General features: G+C 37.1%; 1 pseudogene; it reads left to right on the forward strand.

Moving 5' to 3' along the window:
• Positions 1 to 4914: 4914 nt before the first annotated feature.
• On the forward strand, positions 4915 to 5582 carry LOC116743337 (annotated as a pseudogene).
• The last annotated feature ends 3236 nt before the right edge of the window (positions 5583 to 8818 follow it).

The raw sequence follows: 8818 nt of genomic DNA on the forward strand, positions 1-8818 counted from the left end.
TGCAAAAGGAGAAGTTACAATGGACACTGCAAAAATGCACAGCATTGTCAGAGACTACTACAAGCAACTCTATGCCAATACAATGGACAACCTGGAAGAAATGGACAAATTCTTAGAAGAGCAAGACAAGGACGTCCACTCTCGTCACAATTATTCAACATAGTTTTGGAAGTCCTAGCCACAGCAGAGAAGTAAAAGAAATAAAAGGAATACAAATTGGAAAGAAGAAGTAAAACTCTCACTGTTTGCAGATGACGTGATACTATACATAGAGAATCCTAAAGATGCCACCAGAAAACTACTAGAGCTAATCAATGAATTTGGTAAAGTTGCAGGATACAAAATTAATGCACAGAAATCTCTTGGATTCCTATACACTAACAATGAAAGAACAGAAAGAGAAATTAAGGAAACAATCCCATTCACCACTGCAACAAAAAGAATAACATACCTAGGAATAAACCTACCTAAGGAGGTAAAAGAACTGTACTCAGAAAACTATAAGACACTGATGAAAGAAATCAAAGATGACATAAACAGATGGAGAGATATACCATGTTCTTGGATTGGAAGAATCAATATTGTGAAAATGACTATACTACCCAAAGCAATCTACAGATTCAACACAATCCCTATCGAATTACCAATGGCATTTTTTACAGAACTAGAACAAAAAACCTTAAAATTTGTATGGAGACACAAAAGATCCCGAATAGCCAAAGCAATCTTGAGGGAAAAGAACAGAGCTGGAGGAATCAGACTCCCTGACTTCAGACTGTACTACAAAGCTACAGTAATCAAGACAATATGGTACTGGCACAAAAACAGAAACATAGATCAATGGAACAGGACAGAAAACCCAGAGATAAACCCACGCACCTTGGTCAACTAATCTATGACAAAGGAGACAAGGATATACAATGGAGAAAAGACAGTCTCTTCAGTAAGCGATGCTGGGAAAACTGGACAGCTACATGTAAAAGAATGAAATTAGAACATTCCCTAACACCATATACAAAAATAAACTCAGAATGTATTAAAGAGCTAAATGTAAGGCTGGACATTATAAAACTCATAGAGGAAAACATAGGCAGAACACTCTTTGACATAAATCACCGCAAGATCTTCTTTGACCACCTCCTAGAGTAATGGAAATAAAAACAAAAATAAACAAATGGGACCTAATGAAACTTAAACCTTTTGCACAGCAAAGTAAACTATAAACAAGATGAAAAGACAACCGTCAGGACCTCCCTGGTGGCACAGTGGTTAAGAATCCAGCTGCCAATGCAGGGGATTCGAGCCCTGGTCCAGGAAGATCCCACATTCCGTGGAGCAACTATGCCTGTGCACTGCAACTACTGAGCCCGCATGCCTAGAGCCCATGCTCCGCAACAAGAGAAGCTACCACAATGAGAAGCCCACACACCGCAACGAAGAGTAGCCCCACCTGTGACAAACAGAGAAAGCCCACGTGTAGCAATGATGACCCAATGCAGCCAAAAATATAAATAAATAAAATATAAAAATTAAAAAAAAAGACAACTCTCAGAATGGGAGAAAATATTTGCAAACTACTCAATGGACAAAGGATTAATCTCCAAAATATATAAACAGCTCATGCAGCTCAATATTAAAAAAACAAACAACCCAATCCAAAAATGGGCAGAAGACCTAAATAGTCATTTCTCCAAGAAGACATACAGATGGCCAAGAGGCATATGAAAAGCTTCTCAACATCACAAATTATTAGAGAAATGCAAATCAAAAATCCAATGAGGTTATCACCTCACACTTGTTAGAATGGGAATCAGAAAATCTACAAACAACAAATGCTGGAGAGGATGTGGAGAAAAGGGAACCCTCTTGCACTCTTGGTGGGAATATAAATTGATATAGCCACTATGGAGAACAGTATGGAGGTTCCTTAAAAAACTAAAAATAGAATTACCATATGACCCAGCAATCCCACTACTGGGCATATACCCTGAGAAAACCATAATTCAAAAAGACACATGCACCCCAATGTCCATTGCAGCACTATTTACAATAGCCAGGTCATGGAAGCAACCTAAATGCCCATGAACAGTAATATTCCATATATATAATGAAATATTACTCAGCCATAAAAAGGAATGGAATTGGGTCATTTGTAGAGATGTGGATGGACCTAGAGACTGTCATACAGAGTAAAGTAAGTCAGAAAGAGGAAAACAAATATTGTATATTAACACATATATGTGGAATCTTGAAAAATGGTACAGATGAACTGGACTGCAAGGCAGAAATAGAGACACAGATGTAGAGAACAAACATATGGACACACCAAGCAGGGGAAGGGGGTGGTAGTGTGTGGGATGAATTGCGAGATTGGGATTGACATATATGCACTAATATGTATAACATAGATAACTAATAAGAACCTGCTGTATAAAAAATAAATTTAAAATGTTCTGCATCAGAATAAAAAAGTAAAATTGTATGATCATATCAGTAGCTGTAGGAAAAAAAAAAAGATAGACCTACACATAGAAAGATACTCATCTATGATAACCACTCATCTGTATTCTTAGTTAGCAAAGGATTTCTTGTTTTCTGGGGTTTTTTTCTTGTTGTTTTGTTGCTTTGTTTTTTTCATGAGAGGATGTTGAATTTCTGCATCTGTTGAGATAATCATATTTTCTTTAACTCTTGAATGTGGGAAAATAAATCAACATCAATTTTTGTAGGTTAGTACCTTTCTTTACTGTTCTAAGAATATTTTTATACTCCAAAATCATGTAGAACTCATCCAAAGGTAACTTTATCATGTCATCTTTAAGATATAGATTTATAATCCATAGGGAATTATTTTTTGTATGGGGGGGTGACTAGAAGTCAAGTTTTATTTTCTACATGTATAGCCTACTTCCCCAGCACCATTTAGCTAACTGAGCAGAAACTTAAGTGGCCACACATAGCAAAAAATATAGACTTCACAACATTAGTTCAGACAAGTCATGAAACAAATGCACAAACAATAACAAATAGCAACAAGAACAGACTAAACTAGTGTACTGGTAATAAATTCTCTCAATTTTTAATAGGCTATGAAAGTCCTTTACTGCTTCTTCACTATGGAAGAATAATTTCCAGAGTACAAAATACTAGATTGTAGGGTTTTTTTCTCTCAATACTTTATTTCACTCCACTCACTTCTTGCTCACATGGTTTCTGAGAAGAAGTCAGATGTAATTCTTATCTTAGTTCCTTTATAGGTAAGATATTTTTTTCCTCTGGTTTCCTTCATGATTTTTTCTTTATCTCTGATTTTCTATAATTTGAAAATACTACGCCTTGTAAGTCACTGTTTACTATAAAAGTTAAAAGGTGAAACTATTTAAAATAACTATTACTAGAATAATAGACATACAATTTTAAAATATGTAAATTAACAATGCAAAATGTCGGGTGAGAAGTAAAATTATGTTTTTTGTATGTAACTGAAGTTATAAGCTTAAAATAGGCTCTTATAACATCTTAAATACAAGCTATTTTATATAAACTTCATAGTTATGACATAGAAAAAATCTTTAATAGACACCCAAAGATGAAGAGAAAGGAATCAATTCACACTACAAAATATATATATATTTTGTGTGCGTGAACACATACTGAAAACAAAAATGGTGATCATAAATCCTTACCTATCAATAATTACTTTAAATGTAATATATTAAATCACCAACCTAAAGACAGAGTGGCTCAAGGGATAAAAAACTTCCCAACAAAGAAGAGCCTACAACCAGATGGCTTGACTGATGAATTCCACCAAACATTTAAAGAAGAATTAACACCAAACCTTCTCAAACTCTTCCAAAAACTTGAAGAAGAGAGAACACTTCCAAACTCATAACCTTGTATACAGAAAATTCTAAAGAATTCACACACACAAAAAAATATATATTTTAGAGCTAATAAACCATTTCAGCACGACAGTAGGATAAAAAATAAACAAAAGTTAGTTGTATTTCTATACACTATCAATGAACAATCTAAAAACGAAATTGAGAAAATAATTCCACTTACAAGAGTATCAAAAAGAATGAAATACTAAGGTTTAAATTTAGCAAAACAAGTACAAGGCTTATACACTGAAAACTACAAAACATCATTGAAAGAAACTAAAGGAGACCTAATTAAACAGAAAGACACCCCGTGTGAGCAGATTGGAAGATTTAATATTGTTCTGGTGGCAATACTCCCCAAAGTGATGTACAGATTCATGCCATCCTTATCACAAATCCAGATGGCTCTTTTTTTTTTTTTTTTTTGCAGAAATTGACAAGCTGATCCTAACGTTCATATAGAAATTCAAGGAACTCAGAATAGCCAAAATCTTGAAAAATTTGGAGGACTCACACTTCCAAATTTCAACACTTACTACAAAGTCAAAACAGTATAGTAGTGGTATAAACATAGATGTGTAAATCAATGGAATAGAATTGAAAGTCTAGAAATATATCCACGCATTTATGCTCAATTGATTTTTGACAAGGGTGCCATGACCATTCAAGGGAGGAAAAAAACAGTCTTCAAGAAATGGTGCCGGGACAATTGAATATACACATGCAAAGAATGGAGTTGGACCTCTACCTTGCACCATATTTTTGCTCAAAATAAATTTACCCAAAATAGATCAAAGACCTCAATGTAAGAAAAAAAACTTAGGTTAAATCTTCATGGCCTTGGACTAGGCAATAATCTCCTAGATATGACACCTATAGCCCAAGCAACCAACAAGAAAATACATTGGATTTTATCAAAATTAAAAATTTTGTGCATCAAATGATACTATCAAGAAATTACAGAGTCATAATGGTGTCCGTGTAACCTCCAGAGACTGGTGCATTGGACCTCAGCCACCCATAAAAGATGACAGCAGCAGCTAGGCCAACTTTTGAACCTGCAATAGGTAGGAGAGGAAAAGGAGAAGGTGATTTGAGCCAACTCTCAAAGCAATATTCAAGTAGAAACCTACCCTCTCATACAGATAAAATATAGACAAACCACTCAGGATGTCCCTGAAGAGGTTAGGAACCATGACTTCAGGAGACAGTTGGAAGAGAGAGAAAAAAAATAAGAGATATTCCAACCGAGAACACACAACCTCCTCTTCAGTGTCAAAGAAGCCTTGATTAGACCAGATTCCCACTGCCAACCTTGATGCAGCTGATCTTCTAACGGATAAGATGAAGATGAAGACTTTGATAAAGAGAGTGATGATGATGATACTGTAGCTCTTGAAGAACTTGAAAAGATTAACAAAGAAAGAGCTGAAGAGCAGGCCAGAAAAGAACAAGAACAAAAAGGTGAAGAAAAAAGGATTCGTATGAAAAACATTCTGAATTGAAATCCTCTCCTTAATCTCACTGGTCCATCCCAGCCTCAGCCCAACTTCAAAGTTAAAAGAAGGTGGGATGATGACTTTGTTTTCAAAGACTGTGCAAAAGGTGTGGATGATCAGAAGAAGAAAAAGATTTGTGAATGATACGCTGCAATCTGAATTTCACAAAAAGTTCATGGAGAAATATATTAAATAGTACAGTTTTTGCGCTTAATTAAAGACTGTAAAATGTAAACACTCTGACTTTATTGTGGTTAGTTTTTTTTCTCTTTCCCCCCTTCTAAATTGTGTATAGGTTTCCCTAATTTTAAGTTCCAAAATATCTTTTCCTTTATTGATACCTTATTTGATAAGGACTTGGGAATTGGTTTAACCCAGTTTTCATCTCTGAATATTTCCAGTCATATATTTTCTTTTTAATATGGGAAACGGAATCTGCTTGTAATGTGTTTCTAATAATCTAAAAAAAAAAACCAGAAATTACAAAGAGAAATCAAAAAATGGGATAGAATATTTGCAAATCATGTGTCTGTTCAGAGTCTAGTATCCAGAATATATAAAGAACCAATATTAGTGAACAATAAAAAGACAAACAACCCAATTTAAAAATGAGACAGGATCTGAATAGACATTTCTCCAAAGAAGATATATAAATGGCCATGAGCAAATGTCTAGGTGTTTCTATTTAGCCCTCTAGAAGTTTATTTTGGCCCATTATTCTAATTTTTTTTTTACTTATTTTTAAATTTCTATGATACCGTCAGGTACACAGGTATCCCTTCCAGTCTCCCATCAGTTTCCAATTTGATCAGCAAACTACCAGTGTCCTCATCTAGATCATTAACAGGCAGAAAGCAGAGCCGTGTCATATACCACTGTACCCCTTTCTGCAGATAATCAGCAACAGTTCACTGATTAGTGCTCTTTCAACCTTTTTGTACAAAAACTAGGCGATGATGTTGTAGCAAATTAACCTTCAAATATCAGGGACTCAATACAGCAGAAATTTAATTCTTATTCATGTCTCAGTCCAGCGTAGGGTAAATGACTTTCCTGGGCACTTTATCACCATGCAATTCTCAGGGAACTGCGCTGCCTCCATCGAATGGCTCTAACGTGCACTTGGATAGGCAACAGAGAGTGTAAGCTAAGAACCTCACAGGAGATTTCAGGGGCCAGGTCAGTGGCATGTATCACTTCTGCCCACATCTCATGGGTCACACCAGCCTCAAACTAACTGCTGGGAAATGTAATCTTCCAAAGTGCCCAAGGAAAAGAAGTGGTATAGATGAGCATCTACCCACAACTTCCTCAATTTAATAAAACCTCAATCTTCCAAAGCTGGCACTGGCAGGAGACCTTCCAAGTGGGAAGGGGTGAGAGGACCTTGCAGCCTTACCCTTTTTCCCCTCAGGATTTGCATTCCTTTGGAGCTCTTCCATTTACATCACTACCATCACCATGCAGATATCAGAGGCTGCTGCAGCCATTTAAATGCACCCACCAAAGGGGGACTCACACTTTCCACCAACCTAACAATGTGGAAAAGATGCTATTCACCAGTGCAGCTACATGAAACAGGACAGCTTGTTCCTTACACAGCCCAAAGAAACATGGTGATAACTCCACCAATTCACAAGTTCTCTCTGGGGAGAATTGTTGCCCCTCTAAGCAACAAAACCTGATATGCTCCTATGTCCACTCTCTCTTGCAGGGGGTCCCACATCTGTTCCAAGCAGAAAGACTCTTAGATGTCTTACCCCAAAGAACTGTGAGAATTTTTCCCGATAAATCACCTCCTTTACAAAAAACTGATACCTGTAAGCCTTTCTTTTTCAGGGGAGATCCCAGTCCCAACCCCAGAAGCAGTGTGGTCCCAACTCCATAGTTTAAGCAGGACAAACACAACAGAGTACCTACCACGTATTACACCTCGGGATAGATGAGATAATTTTTTTTAATCTTATTTATTTATTTATTTAACATCTTTCAAGACAAGGAGCTGACTGAGAACGAACATTCCCTCCTCACCTTTGTCTGGCTGTGAAAGTGTCTCAGACTTTCAAAAATTGGGCCTTTGCTTTAATGCGTTAGTCCATAATAGGCTCCTGTGCTCTTTTTGTTTTTTTTAACATCTTTATTGGAGTATAATTGCTTTACAATGGTATCTTAGTTTCTGCTTTATAAGAAAGTGAATCAGCTATAAGTATACATATATCCCGATATCCCCTCTCCCTTGGGTCTCCATCACACCCTCCCTATCCCACTCTTCTAGGTGGTCACAAAGCACCGAGCTGATCTCCCTGTGCTATGCGGCTCCTTCCCACTAGCTATCTATTTTACGTTTGGTAGTGTATATATGTCCATGCCACTCTCTTGCTTCATCCCAGCTTACCCTTTCCCCTCCCCATGTCCTCAAGTCCATTTGCTACATCTGCGTCTTTACTCCTGTCCCTACATTCCTCTGAACGTTTTTTTTTTTTTTTAGATTCCATATATATGTGTTAGCATACGGTATTTGTTTTTCTCTTTCTGACTTACTTCACTCAGTATGACATCTACCTCACTACATGTCCATCTACTCACTATGTCCATCTACCTCACTACAAATAACTCAATTTCGTTTCTTTTTATGGCTGAGTAATATTCCATTGTATATATGTGCCACATCTTCTTTATCCATTCATCTGTCAATGGACACCTAGGTTGCTTCCATGTCCTGGCTATTTTAAATAGAGATGGAATGAACATTGTGGTACTTGACTCTTTTTTGAATTATGGTTTTCGAAGGGTATATGCCCAGTAGTGGGATTGCTGGGTCGTATGGTAGTTCTATTTTTAGTTTTATAAGGAACCTCCATACTCTTCTCCATAGTGGCTGTATCAATTTACATTCCCACCAACAGTGCAAGAGGGTTCCCTTTTCTGTACACCCTCTCCAGCATTTATTGTTCGTAGATTTTTTGATGATGGCCATTCTGATTGGTGTGAGGTGATAACTCATGTAGTTCAGATTTGCATTTCTCTAATGATAAGTGATATTGAGCTTCCTTTCATGTGTTTGTTGGCAAACTGTATATCTTCTTCGGAGAAATGTCTATTTAGGTCTTCTGCCCATTTTTGGATTGGGTTGTTTGCTTTTTAATATTGAGCTGCATTAGCTGCTTGTAAATTGTGGAGATGGATCCTTCGTCAGTTGCTTCATTTGCAAATATTTTCTCCCATTCTGAGGGCTGTCTTTTCGTCTTGTTTATGGTTTCATTTGCTGTGCAAAAGCTTTTAAGTTTTGGGCTTTCCTGGTGGCGCAGTGGTTGAGAGTCCGCCTGCCGATGCAAGGGACACGGGTTCATGCCCCGGTCCGGGAAGATCCCACATGCCGTGGAGTGGCTAGGCCTGTGAGCCATGGCCGCTAAGCCTGCGCGTCCGGAGCCT

The sequence above is a fragment of the Phocoena sinus genome, chromosome 18, assembly GCF_008692025.1.
Source record: "Phocoena sinus isolate mPhoSin1 chromosome 18, mPhoSin1.pri, whole genome shotgun sequence".
NCBI classification, from domain to species: Eukaryota; Metazoa; Chordata; class Mammalia; order Artiodactyla; family Phocoenidae; genus Phocoena; species Phocoena sinus.